This window comes from Ranitomeya imitator, chromosome 6, assembly GCF_032444005.1.
Source record: "Ranitomeya imitator isolate aRanImi1 chromosome 6, aRanImi1.pri, whole genome shotgun sequence".
Taxonomy (NCBI): Eukaryota; Metazoa; Chordata; class Amphibia; order Anura; family Dendrobatidae; genus Ranitomeya; species Ranitomeya imitator.
This window is the reverse complement of record NC_091287.1, coordinates 455,876,761-455,894,759: the sequence shown is the minus strand read 5'-3', so window position 1 is coordinate 455,894,759 and position 17,999 is coordinate 455,876,761. Positions and strand designations below refer to the sequence as shown.

The following is a 17,999-nucleotide window of genomic DNA, read 5'->3' as shown; positions in this document are numbered from 1 at the left end:
CTGTGGGTGATATTGCATTCAAGAGAGATAAAAAGGAAATATAAACTGGGGGAGAAAAATCCCATTTTTATATGCATCTTTGTTGCATATTTTTCCGGGCTCATTACTAGGCTTGAGCGACTTTTACTTTTATAGGATCGGGTCGGGTTTCACGAAACCCGACTTTTTCAAAAGTCGGGTCGAGTGAAATCGGCCGATCCTATAAAAAAGTTGGGGTCGGGGTCGGCCGAAACACGAAACCCAATGCAGTGCATTGGGTTTCCAATGGTTCCCAGGGTCTGAAGGAGAGGAAACTCTCCTTCAGGCCCTGGGATCCATATTTAAGTGTAAAATAAAGAATTAAAATAAGAAATATTGCTATACTCACCCTCTGACGCGCCCTGGTACTAACCGGCAGCCTTCCTTCCTTAGAATCAGCACGTGAAGGGCCTTAGATGACGTCGCAGCTTGTGATTGGTCGCGCGACCGCCCATGTGACCGCTCGCGCGACAACGCTTCACTCCCCCCCTGCACGGCGTCGGAAGTCACCATGACGACGCCAGACCGGCGCATGCGCACATCATCAACAGCAAAAACAGAACGCAGGAACGTCCTAAAGCGGATGGTATGAAAAGTCCCCAAGGCAGCGCAATCCTAGTAACGCAGGAACGTCCTAAAGCGGATAGTATGAAAAGTCCCCAGGGCAACGCATTCTTAGTAATGCAAGAACGTCCTAAAGCGGATAGTATAAAAAGTCCCAAGGGCAGCGCAATCCTAGCAACGCAGGAACGTCCTAAAGCGGATGGTATAACCCGAATATACGCCAGATAGCAAACTCTAGATAAATATATCCATCATTAATAGAAAAATGAATAACCTATACCTAATACTAGTTTAGTCCAAATGCACATAATAATGTGAACATCAATATAATACAGAACTATAATAAATAGAAAAATGTCTCTACCCTATCAGTACAACAACAATGTCTTACACAGTATATCCATATTTTAATATTATACATGATATGAAACTATTTCTATAGCAAATATTCCCATAATAATTACTAAACCACAATATGTGAATATTAGACCAAAACTGATGGTACATACTAATACATATTATAAACAAGATAACAGTATCTATATATATATAAAATTAGACATCATTCTATAGCAGTATCTTCTAATATTCTTTTCTTCCTTATTCATCTGTAGATGGGGACCTCAAAAGGACAACAATCACCAACATGCTCCAACGCCAGGTAAGTAGCCGCCAATATAAGATTAGAATAACTATCAAAAAATAAAAGAAAATTAATAAAAAATAATACAAGACACAAACGAACACACTTAAAAAAAAAAAAAAGGACACAAGACTATGAATAGAGATATAGAAATGAACAAGCTGCTCAGAAATGATAAACTACCAAAAGGACAAATATATATGACCCGTAAATAACAAGACAGAATCTTAATGTACTTCGAAATAACATATTCTGGCTTACAAAAATGAACTAAAACCCTGTGTCTCATTAAGACCATCCGGGGCTAGAGTACCGAGCAAATAAATCCACGTGCTCTCTTTTTGCGCAAGCATTTTGGCCACGTTACCACCTCTTCTTCCCAAATGGATTTGATCAATTGCTTGGATTTTAAGCCCTCTAGGATCAGACTGGTGGCAAAGTTTAAAGTGCCTAGATAAAGTTTTCAAGGCACTTGGATCGGTTATAGTAACAGATTTTTCAATATCTCTTACATGTTCTCTTGTTCTAACACGTAATTCACGTGTAGTTAAACCGATATAAACTTTGCCACACAGACACTGGGCATGATAAATAACATTTTTGGATGTACATGTAAGTCTCTTTCTTGTTTCAAAGACTCTAGATCCGTCATGGTTAGCAAACGATTTACTTTTGAACATATTACTGCATCCCTTACACATATTGCACGGAAAAAAGCCGTTTTCACCAAAAGTACCTGTTGCAGAACCGGTTGCTGAATAATGACTGTGTACGAGAAGATCTTTAAGATTCCTCGATCTTCTAGGAACCATCGATAGCCGATCCGGCAGAATTATTTTCAGAACAGGGTCCGTTTGCAAGATATTCCAATGTTTTCGCATAATCCCACATAGTTCCGGCCATTGTTTGTTGAACCTCGTGATAAATCATATTTCACTTGTTGCCTTTTTAGAAGTCTTCATCTTCTTTCCATTACCATACAATAATTCATCCCTAGAAACAATAGCGGCTTTTTTACGGCCTTTTTTGATCTGGCGATTACTATATCCTCTATCCGAGAACCTTCTGGCTAGATCAGATGCCTGATGCTCATAATCATCCACAGTGGTACAGATTCTTTTGATTCTGAGAAATTGCCCAGTTGGTATGCCATTGATTGTTGACCTATGATGAGCAGAAGAGGCATGCAACAGTGTATTAGTTGCTGTGGGTTTTCTAAACACATTGGTAATTATGTTGCCATCTTCCAATACCCTAATATCCAGATCTAAAAATTCCACTTTTCTGCCAAAATTATAGGAACCTAATAGGAATATATTCACCCTCGGACGCACCCTGCTTCTTTCCGGCAGCCTTCCTTCCTAAGAATCAGCGCTTGAAGGACCTTCGGTGACGTCGCAGCTTGTGATTGGTCGTGCGAGCGGTCACATGGGCGGTCGCGCGACCAATCACAAGCCGCGACGTCATCTAAGGCCCTTCACGCGCTGATTCTAAGGAAGGAAGGCTGCCGGTTAGTACCAGGGCGCGTCAGAGGGTGAGTATAGCAATATTTTTTATTTTAATTCTTTATTTTACACTTAAATATGGATCCCAGGGCCTGAAGGAGAACTTCCTCTCCTTCAGACCCTGGGAACCATTGGAAACCCAATGCACTGCATTGGGTTTTGTGTTTCGGCCGACCCCGACCCCGACTTTTTTATAGGATCGGCCGATTTTATTCGACCCGACTTTTGAAAAAGTCGGGTTTCGTGAAACCCGACCCGATCCTATAAAAGTAAAAGTCGCACAACCCTAGTCACCACTTTTATATTTATCACCCACTCCTGGTTTTGGATTACAAATACTGTTGTAAAATACTTACCAAATACTGCTAGTGTGACGGCAGCCTAACAGTGCTGACCTGACACCGTCTGTAGGTTACTGTGCACAATCCTGCTGACAGGTTCCCTTTAACGATGATGAGATGATACTTGATTAGAAATGGAAACTAATCTTAAAGGAAACATGTCACCAGGTTTTTCCCAGATAAAAGTAGGGTCAGCTCTGCATAACACAAAAAATAGCTTTCATTATACTCACTTAAGGGGCAGTCTGGTCCAATGGGCGTTGTTGCTTGTCTCGTGCCTCTCTTCCCACAATCGTCATCCTCCTTCTAGCTTTGTGTGGATGACATGTCCTATGTAATCCAAACAGTGTCCTCGTCATCATGCTCCTACACAAGCATACCTCTCTTTGCCCTGCCTAAGGCAGAGCAAAGTATTGTAGTGTACATGTGTCGGCACTCTTTGTCCTTTTCCATTAGGCATTGCAGTAGTTTCCTCTGCCCTTAGCAAAGCAGAGAGAAGTACGTTTGTGTAGGAGTGCAGTGGAGAATACTGTTTGAATGATGTAGGACGCATCATCCACACAAAGCAAGAAAGAGGACGACAATTGGAAGAAGAGAGGAAGATGAAAACTAGTGAAGCCCAATGGACCAGACTGTGCAGTCTGAGAGTATAATAAAAGCTCTTTTTGTGTTATTAACAGTGCATTTGCAACATATATACAGCACTCCAGAATGCTGTATATAAGGGCGTATAAGTGCTGGTCCTACTTTACATGGGAAATACCTGGCAACAGGTTTCCTTTTAAAAAAGGTTGTCCCAACCTAGCAAGTTATCAACTATGTACAGAATGCACTGTTGGACCCCCCACTGATCTTGAGAATTGTCCCATTGAAATGTACCAATGACCATGCTTGCTTGATACCAATCCACCTATTGTCTAAAGGACTACTGTAAACAGTTGGGTACAATGCTTTGCATTAAGTAGGAGGTGGCACACGTGCCTGGTTTTCTAGATCCTTTTTAATGAGTGGGTCTTTGGATTGAGGCCCCAGCAGAGGGGTTTCTTTAGATAGGTGCCAACAACCTTTAACCTATAGGTGCTAATAATAATAATAATAATAATAATAATAATAATAATAATAATTAATTAAATGAAGTTAATGAAATAATGGTTTCCAGACTTTTACGAAAAGTCGTAGCTGTTTTTTTTACTATAATGTTGTTATACTGAGAAACAATGGTTCAGCTCTGAGGCTTTGTATAATTTCATAACTACTATTATGCATTGGCATGTATGTTTTGGATCCTAAAAGGTCCATTTAAATACAGTGGGGCAAAAAAGCATTTAGTCAGTCAGCAATAGTGCAAGTTCCACCACTTAAAAAGATAAGAGGCGTCTGTAATTTACATCATAGGTAGACCTCAACTATGGGAGACAAACTGAGAAAAAAAAATCCAGAAAATCACATTGTCTGTTTTTTTTAACATTTTATTTGCATATTATAGTGGAAAATAAGTATTTGGTCAGAAACAAAATTTCATCTCAATAATTTGTAATATATCCTTTGTTGGCAATGACAGAGGTCAAAAGTTTTCTGTAAGTCTTCACAAGGTTGCCACACACTGTTGTTGGTATGTTGGCCCATTCCTCCATGCAGATCTCCTCTAGAGCAGTGATGTTTTTGGCTTTTCGCTTGGCAACACGGACTTTCAACTCCCTGCAAAGGATTTCTATAGGGTTGAGATCTGGAGACTGAATAGGCCACTCCAGGACCTTGAAATGCTTCTTACGAAGCCACTCCTTCGTTGCCCTGGCGGTGTGCTTTGGATCTTTGTCATGTTGAAAGACCCAGCCACATTTCATCTTCAATGCCCTTGCTGATGGAAGGAGGTTTGCACTCAAAATCTCACGATACATGGCCCCATTCATTCTTTCATGTACCCGGATCAGTCGTCCTGGCCCTTTTGCAGAGAAACAGCCCCAAAGCATGATGTTTCCACCACCATGCTTTACAGTAGTTATGGTGTTTGATGGATGCAACTCAGTATTCTTTTTCCTCCAAACACGACAAGTTGTGTTTCTACCAAACAGTTCCAGTTTGGTTTCATCAGACCATAGGACATTCTCCCAAAACTCCTCTGGATCATCCAAATGCTCTCTCTAGCAAACTTCAGACGGGCCTGGACATGTACTGGCTTAAGCAGTGGGACACGTCTGGCGCTGCAGGATCTGAGTCCATGGTGGCATAGTGTGTTACTTATGGTAGGCCTTGTTACATTGGTCCCAGCTCTCTGCAGTTCATTCACTAGGTCCCCCCGCGTGGTTCTGGGATTTTTGCTCACCGTTCTTGTGATCATTCTGACCCCACGGGGTGGGATTTTGCATGGAGCCCCAGATCGAGGGAGATTATCAGTGGTCTTGTATGTCTTCCATTTTCTAATTATTGCTCCCACTGTTGATTTCTTCACTCCAAGCTGGTTGGCTATTGCAGATTCAGTCTTCCCAGCCTGGTGCAGGGCTACAATTTTGTTTCTGGTGTCCTTTGACAGCTCTTTGGTCTTCACCATAGTGGAGTTTGGAGTCAGACTGTTTGAGGGTGTGCACAGGTGTCTTTTTATACTGATAACAAGTTTAAACAGGTGCCATTACTACAGGTAATGAGTGGAGGAAAGAGGAGACTCTTAAAGAAGAAGTTACAGGTCTATGAGAGCCAGAAATCTTGATTGTTTGTTTCTGACCAAATACTTATTTTCCACCATAATATGCAAATAAAATGTTAAAAATACAGACAATGTGATTTTCTGGATTTTTTTTTCTCAGTTTGTCTCCCATAGTTGAGGTCTACCTATGATGTAAATTACAGACGCCTCTCATCTTTTTAAGTGGTGGAACTTGCACTATTGCTGACTGACTAAATACTTTTTTGCCCCACTGTATATAGTCAGCTTCTAAAAATCATTAATATCAGTAGCAGCTCCACATCATGTAATTATTATGTCACAGGCTTAATATGGTTTTCAAGTTGCTCCGAAACGCTAAAATGTTAATAAACACTGTTTACATGTTCAAATTAAATTCATCAATAGATGAGGATGCCGCAAATCACCTAGTGAATTTATATTAGCAAAAAATGTTAAATGATTGAAACAAGTATTACTGTACATACTTTGCCGAGTGTCTGATTCACTTATGTAGATGTTGGTATACTAATAATAAAATAATAAATCAATGTGTAATCCTAACTACCGCATACTAGTTACTAATGCAAGCCAATCTTAGGGTCCTTTGTGAAAATATGGAGAGTAATTGAATTATATTTTTCATGAAAATGATCCCAACTTTGCGTTTAGCATTAGATTCATTTTGCTTGCTATGAAGATTATTTTAAATTAAATCAAAGTTGTCTATAACAAAGAACAGTTTTTATTAAATTATTTGTGATTGCTCAAAATTAATCCCAGCTGCTCTAATCACACATTTTTTGTAATCTCTTTTAGCCACCAAGTTCTTGAAAAATACATTGGATGGTTTTAATAAAAGCTCCAGATGAAGAACATGGTGTTTTTGTAGTTGCTATAGAATTTTCTAGTGACAGACACAATTAATGGTAATATGTGATTTTATTTCATCTTTTGCGTGCAGCTTCTGTTTGGGAGTTCGATTTCAACTTAGTAAAAATTACAGCAAATATTTCTGGAGCTTCTTTTCACAATACATAAGAGAATCTCTTAAAGGGGTTACAGGACTTCAAGACACTATGTCCCTTGCTTTAATTTGTGTCTACTATTAGGCTAGGGTCAGATGACCATATTTTCTCTCACCCGATAAAATGAGTCCAATTATAATAATCACACTCTGATCTGAGAGTGATCATAGTGTCCAATTTTCTCGAATGAGGAGGAGATTGGAAAAAAAATGTCTTCATCTTCTCCATTCTGTCAGACCATGTAAATCCGACCACACTAAGTTTTCATCCTAATGTAGTCCTATGTTTTCCACAGAATCATTGACTTGAATGCCTGAGTGCGATCTAAATATTGGATGCAAATTCAGCATACTGCAACTTTTTCCTCAGAAAGACCCTATAAGAGGAAAAATCTGACATGTTCACAGACCCATAGAGTGGCATTGGTGCAAGCGTTATCCGATGTTTTGTTGGATCACATTCAGACAGAAAATACAGTCATCTGTATGAGCCCCTAAAATGGACAGATGAAGTAACAAAGAGTTACAGAAATTGCAAATGATTGTGGCACAGTTTTTAGAATAAAAAACAGCTTGTTTTTTTCTGGTATTATTATTATTATTTGCAGTCATGGCCAAAAGTATTGACACCCCTGCAATTCTGTCAGATAATACTCAGTTTCTTCCTGAAAATGATTGCAAACACAAATTCTTTGGTATCATTATCATCATTTAATTTGACTTAAATGAAAAACACAAAAGAGAATGAAGCAAAAAGCAAAACATTGATAATTTCACACAAAACTCCAAAAATTGGCCAGACAAATGTATTGACACCCTCAGCCTAATACTTGGTTGCACAACCTTTAGCCAAAATAACTGCGACCAACCGCTTCCGGTAACCATCAATGATTTTCTTACAATGCACTGCTGGAATTTTAGAACATTCTTCTTTGGCAAACTGCTCCAGGTCCCTGATATTTGAAGGGTGCCTTCCCCAAACTGCCATTTTTAGGTCTCTCCACAGGTGTTCTATGGGATTCAGGTCTGGACTCATTGCTGGCCACCTTAGAAGTCTCCAGTGCTGTCTCTCAAACCATTTTCTAGTGAAGTTTGATTTGGGTCATTGTCCTGCTGGAAGACCCATGACCTCTGAGGGAGACCCAGCTTTCTCACACTGGGCCCTACATTATGCTGCAAAATTTGTTGGTAGTCTTCAGACTTCATAATGCCATGCACACGGTCAAGCAGTCCAGTGCCAGAGGCAGCAAAGCAACCCCAAAACATCAGGCAACCTCCACCATGTTTGACTGTAGGGACCGTGTTTTTTTCTTTGAATGCCTCTTTTTTTCTCATGTAAACTCTATGTTCATGCCATTGCCCAAAAAGCTCTACTTTTGTCTCATCTGACCAGAGAACATTCTCCCAAAATGTTTTAGGCTTTTTCAGGTAAGTTTTGGCAAACTCCAGCCTGGCTTTTTTACATCTCGGGGTAAGAAGTGGGGTCTTCCTGGGTCTCCTACCATACAGTCCCTTTTCATTCAAACGCCTACGGATAGTACGGGTTGACACTGTTGTACCCTAGGACTGCAGGGCAGCTTGAACTTGTTTAGATGTTAGTCGAGGTTCTTTATTCAAAATCTGCATAATTTTGCGTTGAAATCTCTTGTCAATTTTTCTTTTCCGTCCACATCTAGGGAGGTTAGCTACAGTGCCATGTTTTTTAAAGTTCTTGATGACACTGCGCACGGTAGACACAGGAACATTCAGGTCTTTGGAGATGAACTTGTAGCCTTGAGATTGCTCATGCTTCCTCACAATTTGGTTTCTCATGTCCTCAGACAGTTCTTTGGTCTTCTTTCTTTTCTCCATGCTCACTGTGGCACACACAAGGACACAGGACAGAGGTTGAGTCAACTTTAATCCATGTAAACTGGCTGCAAGTGTGATTTAGTTATTGCCAACACCTGTTAGGTGCCTCAGGTAAGTTATAGGTGCTGTTAATTACACAAATTAGAGAAGCATCACATGATTTTTCGAACAGTGCCAATACTTTTGTCCACCCCCTTTTTATGTTTGGTGTGGAATTATATCCAATTTGGCTTTAGGACAATTCTTTTTGTTTTTTTTTTTCATTTAAGACAAATTAAATGAAGATAATAATACCAAACAATTTGTGTTTGCAATCATTTTCATGAAGAAAATGAGTATTATCTGACAGAATTGCAGGGGTGTCAATACTTTTGGCCATGACTGTAGATATTTTTGCAGACAAATTAGAAAGCAAAACTGTGATCGTAAAATATACGTATTCTATGGTTATATTTGCATAACTATAACATTCTTTTAATTCACTAGTCCAGTCATTCAATGATCACTTTTCTCTGCTTTTTGAACTTGTGAAGGAATGATTTGAATAATGGGATATGGAGCTGAACTCTGGTCAACTCTTCATTATGGATACTTTTTTCAGAAAATGAGTGTACCATAGTCATGTAAATTTGAAAAAAAATCATATTGTGAATATTCCTTAAATTGTCTAAAAAATGCTAAATATTTAAACCTATATACACAGCAAGTCAGCAGGATCTAGGAGCAACATGGCAGATGTGACAACCTACATGGTAAGCTGCAGCATGTGCTACATGTTCACAGATCGACCAGAAGAAGAATCCAATTTCACCTGTCAGAAGTGTAGACTAGTGGCCCTTTTAGAAGAAAAGGTGCGGGGTCTGGAAGAAAGAATAGCAACTTTGAAACTCATCAAAGAGAATGAAGACTTTCTAGACAGAACAGAAGCATCTCTACTGGTCACAGAAGGTGCAAAAAGTGTCAGAGAACCTCCAAAAGCAGATGAGTGGAAGCATGTGACCAAAAGAAGCAAGAAGACCATGGAGAAATCACCAACCACACAACTGAAGAACCGATATCAAATCTTTGTAGAGGATGAAGATGGCACACCTAAGAATGAAGCAATACCAGCAAGCAAAAAAGAAAAGGGCACACAGCAACAAGTGACAGCAAAAAGTACAGCCAAGAAGCAACGAAGAGTGGTGGTGGTGGGAGACTCACTACTGAGAGGCACCGAAGCAGCCATCTGCAGACCGGACATAACTGCAAGAGAAGTATGCTGCCTTCCAGGTGCGATGATCAAGGATGTGACCGATAGGATACCAAAGCTCTTCAGCTCCAAGGACGTCCACCCATTTCTTCTGATACATGTTGGCACCAATGACACGGCAAGGAAGGACCTACCGACAATCTGCAAGGACTTTGAAGAGTTGGGGAAGAAAGTAAAGGAACTGGATGCACAGGTAGTTTTTTCTTCTATCCTTCCAGTAGACGGGCATGGCACCAGGAGATGGAACAGGATCCTTGATGCAAACAACTGGCTAAGACGATGGTGCAGACAACAAGGATTTGGATTCCTGGACCACGGTGTGAATTACTGGTATGATGGACTCCTCGCCAGAGACGGACTACACCTCAACAAACCTGGGAAACACACATTCGCCAGAAGACTCGCTACACTCATCAGGAGGGCGTTAAACTAGAAGAAGAGGGGACGGGAAGAAAAACATTAGACTCGTACAAAGACGACCCAGGAAAACATACTCAGAAGGGAGGTAAGAACATTTCTAAAACAATCCACAGTGAGGAGATTGGAACAAAACAAAATCCTCTAAACTGCATGCTCGCAAACGCCAGAAGCCTGACAAACAAGATGGAAGAACTAGAAGCAGAAATATCTACAGGTAACTTTGACATAGTGGGAATAACCGAGACATGGTTAGATGAAAGCTATGACTGGGCAGTTAACTTACAGGGTTACAGTCTGTTTAGAAAGGATCGTAAAAATCGGAGAGGAGGAGGGGTTTGTCTCTATGTAAAGTCTTGTCTAAAGTCCACTTTAAGGGAGGATATTAGCGAACGGAATGAAGATGTCGAGTCCATATGGGTCGAAATTCATGGAGGGAAAAATGGTAACAAAATTCTCATTGGGGTCTGTTACAAACCCCCAAATATAACAGAAAGCATGGAAAGTCTACTTCTAAAGCAGATAGATGAAGCTGCAACCCATAATGAGGTCCTGGTTATGGGGGACTTTAACTACCCGGATATTAACTGGGAAACAGAAACCTGTGAAACCCATAAAGGCAACAGGTTTCTGCTAATAACCAAGAAAAATTATCTTTCACAATTGGTGCAGAATCCAACCAGAGAAGCAGCACTTTTAGACCTAATACTATCTAATAGACCTGACAGAATAACAAATCTGCAGGTGGTTGGGCATTTAGGAAATAGCGACCACAATATTGTGCAGTTTCACCTGTCTTTCACTAGGGGGACTTGTCAGGGAGTCACAAAAACATTGAACTTTAGGAAGGCAAAGTTTGAACAGCTTAGAGATGCCCTTAATCTGGTAGACTGGGACAATATCCTCAGAAATGAGAATACAGATAATAAATGGGAAATGTTTAAGAACATCCTAAATAGGCAGTGTAAGCGGTTTATACCTTGTGGGAATAAAAGGACTAGAAATAGGAAAAACCCAATGTGGCTAAACAAAGAAGTAAGACAGGCAATTAACAGTAAAAAGAAAGCATTTGCACTACTAAAGCAGGATGGCACCATTGAAGCTCTAAAAAACTATAGGGAGAAAAATACTTTATCTAAAAAACTAATTAAAGCTGCCAAAAAGGAAACAGAGAAGCACATTGCTAAAGAGAGTAAAACTAATCCCAAACTGTTCTTCAACTATATCAATAGTAAAAGAATAAAAACTGAAAATGTAGGCCCCTTAAAAAATAGTGAGGAAAGAATGGTTGTAGATGACGAGGAAAAAGCTAACATATTAAACACCTTCTTCTCCACGGTATTCACGGTGGAAAATGAAATGCTAGGTGAAATCCCAAGAAACAATGAAAACCCTATATTAAGGGTCACCAATCTAACCCAAGAAGAGGTGCGAAACCAGCTAAATAAGATTAAAATAGATAAATCTCCGGGTCCGGATGGCATACACCCACGAGTACTAAGAGAACTAAGTAATGTAATAGATAAACCATTATTTCTTATTTTTAGTGACTCTATAGCGACAGGGTCTGTTCCGCAGGACTGGCGCATAGCAAATGTGGTGCCAATATTCAAAAAGGGCTCTAAAAGTGAACCTGGAAATTATAGGCCAGTAAGTCTAACCTCTATTGTTGGTAAAATATTTGAAGGGTTTCTGAGGGATGTTATTCTGGATTATCTCAATGAGAATAACTGTTTAACTCCATATCAGCATGGGTTTATGAGAAATCGCTCCTGTCAAACCAATCTAATCAGTTTTTATGAAGAGGTAAGCTATAGACTGGACCACGGTGAGTCATTGGACGTGGTATATCTCGATTTTTCCAAAGCGTTTGATACCGTGCCGCACAAGAGGTTGGTACACAAAACGAGAATGCTTGGTCTGGGGGAAAATGTGTGTAAATGGGTTAGTAACTGGCTTAGTGATAGAAAGCAGAGGGTGGTTATAAATGGTATAGTCTCTAACTGGGTCGCTGTGACCAGTGGGGTACCGCAGGGGTCAGTATTGGGACCTGTTCTCTTCAACATATTCATTAATGATCTGGTAGAAGGTTTACACAGTAAAATATCGATATTTGCAGATGATACAAAACTATGTAAAGCAGTTAATACAAGAGAAGATAGTATTCTGCTACAGATGGATCTGGATAAGTTGGAAACTTGGGCTGAAAGGTGGCAGATGAGGTTTAACAATGATAAATGTAAGGTTATACACATGGGAAGAGGGAATCAATATCACCATTACACACTGAACGGGAAACCACTGGGTAAATCTGACAGGGAGAAGGACTTGGGGATCCTAGTTAATGATAAACTTACCTGGAGCAGCCAGTGCCAGGCAGCAGCTGCCAAGGCAAACAGGATCATGGGGTGCATTAAAAGAGGTCTGGATACACATGATGAGAGCATTATACTGCCTCTGTACAAATCCCTAGTTAGACCGCACATGGAGTACTGTGTCCAGTTTTGGGCACCGGTGCTCAGGAAGGATATAATGGAACTAGAGAGAGTACAAAGGAGGGCAACAAAATTAATAAAGGGGATGGGAGAACTACAATACCCAGATAGATTAGCGAAATTAGGATTATTTAGTCTAGAAAAAAGACGACTGAGGGGCGATCTAATAACCATGTATAAGTATATAAGGGGACAATACAAATATCTCGCTGAGGATCTGTTTATACCAAGGAAGGTGACGGGCACAAGGGGGCATTCTTTGCGTCTGGAGGAGAGAAGGTTTTTCCACCAACATAGAAGAGGATTCTTTACTGTTAGGGCAGTGAGAATCTGGAATTGCTTGCCTGAGGAGGTGGTGATGGCGAACTCAGTCGAGGGGTTCAAGAGAGGCCTGGATGTCTTCCTGGAGCAGAACAATATTGTATCATACAATTATTAGGTTCTGTAAAAGGACGTAGATCTGGGGATTTATTATGACGGAATATAGGCTGAACTGGATGGACAAATGTCTTTTTTCGGCCTTACTAACTATGTTACTATGTTACTATGTTACTATATAAGGCTGGTCACAAACGTGCAAATGGTACTTACAAAGTACAAAGTGCAACTCAGCAAAACCTATTATGGAAGCCTCTTTCAAAGTGATAAATATAATAGAGTAACTGTAAACACCAACAGACAAGATTTTTAAAAATCCTATAAAAAGGTAAAAATAATCTTGTTTACATGATGAAAACAGTTGACAATTCTCTATGATGAGTGTTTGAAAGCATGAAACACTGCCTGCATATTCATTTTGTGTCCTTGTGCAGCTTCCAATAATACAAGAAGCAGATGTCTGACCTGACATTTTAACATTTCTTAGGCTGTGAGACGTGGTAAAATAATGACTGAATGGCTGAGAAAATAACCTTCTTAAAAGTTATTTTTGAACTCAAATCTTATGGTTGTCATCATATTAAACAACTCCGATTAGACATATAGACAGAGATCCCTGATCAGACAATGTCTTTCCAAAAGCGATTATTATGATATCACCTGATGGTGCCAAAAAATAGAGCCGTCAACCAAACTGATGTCATGGGAAACTGGTATTCACATGAGACAACTTCATGAATAAATAGCAATACAATTAAAGATTTTTGCTGCTACAGGGCAGAATCATGTTTCTATAAAGGACATAGTTGAAAACTGTAACAGAGTATTTTAGATCGAGCTTTAGTACTTGAGTTTAATGGCTGATACACAATTCAAAGCAACCAGCACCACGCAGAACCATCATACCTTTCCGTAGCGCTCTGGCAGCTAACCTGTCTCTCAGATATCAGGTGCAACTCCACTGACTGTGAATTCTCCTGAAAATTCAGGTGTAGAGATAAATGGACGGCACTGCGTATCAGGTAAAAACTCACCTGTATGCAACATAGTGTTGTAATATGGATGCGATGGAAGCGGGTCACCATATGGATGGTGATCATTTTGTGTACATAAGCAGGTTGCGGAATGCAGAGACGGACAGGAGGCAGACCAAGGGTTAACAAGGGGTTTAATAAACAGTAGTTACTCCTCGCAGGGAGATATGTACACAAGGAGCAAGGTTATACCTAATACAGAGAGAACTAATAGGAGGAAAGTATTTTTATCGAACAGGGGAGAATAATACTCTTAACACTTTAGGCATCAGCCACGGGTGTGTTCCTGCCCGTGACTGAGTAAGTTTAGATTACGTGCAGAGCTATATGGACTGCACTACGTATCAGGTAAAAACTCATCTTTATGCAACATAGTGTTCTAATATGGATGCGATGGAAGTAGGTCACCGTATGGATGGTGATTGTTTTGTGTATATAAGCAGGTTGCGGGATGCAGAGACGGACAGGAGGCAGACCAAGGGTTAACAAGGGGTTTAATAAACAGTAATTACTCTTTGCAGGGAGATATGTACACAAGGAGCAAGGTTATTCCTATTAAAGAGAGAACTAATAAGGGGAAGGTTTTTTAACGAACAGGGGAGAATAATACAAATAATACTCTTAACACTTTGGGCATCAGCCACGGGTGTGTTCCTGCCCATGACTGAGTAAGTTTAGTTTACGTGACAAAAAAATGGATCTGTCCCTGGTGTTAACAGTGTCCTCTTGTGGTCCTGATGATGGCGGTGTCCTCTGGTGGTCCTGGCGGTGACGATGTCCTCTGATGAACCTGGTGATGGCAGCGATAATCTGTGGTATAATCATGGGCACTGGCCTCAATGGATGAAGGGAGGAAGGAGGAATAGTCTCTTCCCTCAGTGGTGAGAGTCCCTACACTGCCGGACCCTGTGACACTGTTCTGACACACTCAATAATGGCCAGCTCGGTCCGATGTGCCATACCAATGAGTGCCTGTATCCCTTATAAAGCCTCTCACGGTCAGTACTCCCGGCCAGGACAGTCTTGTCAGCGTCGTCGGCTGAGTCAGCAGTCTTTTAAAGGTCCGCGATGTAAGCTGGGACAGTGGTGTTAGCGAGGACAGCATTATTTGTGGTCTCTCAGAGGGTCCCTGTCGGTCGTTTTCTGTGAGCACATCTGCTCGGCCCCGGCTCCAGTCAGCCTCACAGCTGATCTACTCTGACAGGACGTGCATGCTGTTCCCACCTGAACTGTTTGAATTTCTGCACATGCATTAACTGTCTGCTTAGCCACATCCCCTTCTCTCGAGCACAGGGACACCCCAAGCTCTCCCCCTGTATCCTAGGTGACAGACATGACGGTTCTGGACCCCTTACAGATGAGGCAAACCTGCTTAGTTTCACCCCCTTACATGTACAGCCTACGCTTCAATGGGACTTGTGTGACCCAGTGCGCTTTTTTTTAAAGTGTAAGTTTAGGTTGATATTAGCGTTGATCCAACTGTTTGAAATTTGAATACACATCACCAAATTTTGCCCCAAAATTTCAATACTGCAAAGCCTCTAATTGCCCTGAAATAAAGATGCTTAATGTATAAAGAACCTGTAGAGCTGTATTGAACCCTTTTTGAGTTCTTTAAAGAAGTACTCCTCCCATCAAAGTTTTATAATTTTAATATAATTCAGTTATCATATTATATAGCACTGAGTAGTTACAATTGCTAATTTTTCCCTTCTACCCAGTTAACTCTTCTCTCTTCCATTAGGTCTATGACATCATGTAATCACCAATGTCCAAAAAGTAACAAAGCTGGCACTTCCAATACACTATGAACACCAATAGGTCACCCAAAGGGGAACCATAACGAAGAGATCCAGAATGATATGAATAAAGGCTTTTATTGAAAAACTGTAGTAAAATGCATAAAAATGCACAAGCACCTAAACATAAGGTGGAGGCTATGTGCAGTATATCCTTTTAAAACATCATTTGCACGGTAGTATTCTTAAAACAGCATATTGACTAAGTACACATTTCGCTGCCTAAGCATGCCCAGAGTATAGCAACAGTAGCAATGTACACAAACAGTTCATAGAATCACATCTGTCATGATCCCAATGGCAGGGATCACAAAAGGACAAGCACAAAAAACAAAACAAGCTCTAGGGTGATGGAAACTGAGCTGACCGCGATCCTGAACCTAAACACACAACTAGCTGTAGCCGGGGAACGTGCCTACGATGATCCTAGACGTCTCGCTCCAGCCGAAGGACTAACTTCCCCTATTAGAAGAAACACAGACCTCTCTTGCCTCCAGAGAACACCCCACAGAAATAGCAGCCCCCCACATGTAATGACGGTGAAATGAGAGGAAAGCACATACGTAGTTATGAAAACAGATTCAGCAAAATGAGGCCCGCTAAAGCTAGATAGCAGAGGATACAAAAGTGAACTGCGCGGTCAGCGAAAAACCCTACAAAAAACCATCCTGAAATTACTTGAACTCATGTGCCAACTCATGGAACATGAGGAGTAATATCAGCCCACTAGAGCAACCAGCAAAAAGGAATCACATATCTGCAAGCTGGACTAAGACAAAAATTAAGCAAAACGTGGAACAGGAAAATCAAAAACTTAGCTTGTCCTGAAGATTTACAGAAGTGGGAAGCAGAGGTAACAAGACACACTGATTACATTGATAGCCGGCGAGGAAATGACAAGAAAGCCAGGTTAAATAGGAAACTCCCATATCCTGATAGAACAGGTGGACACCAGAGACCGCAGAAAACACAAGTCACCCAGTACCATCAGTAACCACCAGAGGGAGCCCAAAAACAGAATCCACAACAGTACCCCCCCTTGAGGAGGGGTCACCGAACCCTCACGAGAACCACCAGGGCGACCAGGATGAGCCCTATGAAATGCACGAACCAAATCAGCAGCATGAACATCAGAGGCAACCACCCAAGAATTATCCTCCTGACCATAACCCTTCCACTTGACCAAATATTGGAGTTTCCGTCTGGAAACACAAGAATCCAAGATCTTCTCCACAACATACTCCAATTCTCCCTCCACCAGCACCGGAGCAGGAGGTTCAAGCGAAGGAACAACAGGTACCTCATACCTCCGCAACAACGACCGATGGAACACATTATGAATAGCAAACGATGCCGGGAGATCCAAACGAAACGACACAGGGTTAAGAATTTCCAAGATTCTATAGGGACCGATGAACCGAGGCTTGAACTTAGGAGAAGAGACCTTCATAGGAACAAAACGAGAAGACAACCACACCAAGTCCCCAACACGAAGTCGAGGACCCACGCGGCGACGGCGATTAGCAAACTGCTGAGCCCTCTCCTGGGACAACTTCAAATTGTCCACCACATGACTCCAAATCTGATGCAACCTATCCACCACCATGTCCACTCCAGGACAATCAGAAGGCTCCACCTGACCAGAGGAAAAACGAGGATGAAACCCCGAATTACAAAAGAAAGGAGAAACCAAGGTAGCAGAACTAGCCCGATTATTAAGGGCAAATTCGGCAAGCGGCAAAAAGGTAACCCAGTCATCCTGATCAGCAGAAACAAAACACCTTAAATAAGTTTCCAAGGTCTGATTAGTTCGTTCCGTCTGGCCATTCGTCTGAGGATGGAATGCAGACGAAAAGGACAAATCAATGCCCATCTTAGCACAGAACGTACGCCAAAATCTAGACACAAACTGGGATCCCCTGTCAGAAACAATGTTCTCCGGAATCCCATGCAAACGAACCACGTTCTGAAAAAACAGAGGGACCAACTCAGAGGAGGAAGGTAACTTAGGCAAGGGTA

At 41.1% G+C, this 17,999-nt stretch overlaps 1 long non-coding RNA gene across 3 annotated transcripts; it reads left to right on the top strand.

Moving 5' to 3' along the window:
* The first annotated feature begins 417 nt into the window (after positions 1 to 417).
* On the top strand, positions 418 to 16,037 carry LOC138641459 (uncharacterized). Of its 3 annotated transcripts, XR_011313852.1 has the most exons (4): positions 763 to 784; positions 1,197 to 1,243; positions 6,550 to 6,659; positions 15,926 to 16,037. It is a non-coding gene; the product is annotated as an uncharacterized lncRNA (long non-coding RNA). The 3 variants fall into 3 exon arrangements; XR_011313853.1 differs by lacking the exons at positions 763 to 784; positions 15,926 to 16,037 and adding an exon at positions 418 to 604 and having other exon boundaries at positions 6,550 to 6,725; XR_011313851.1 differs by lacking the exon at positions 15,926 to 16,037 and having other exon boundaries at positions 6,550 to 6,725.
* Positions 16,038 to 17,999: the final 1,962 nt, after the last annotated feature.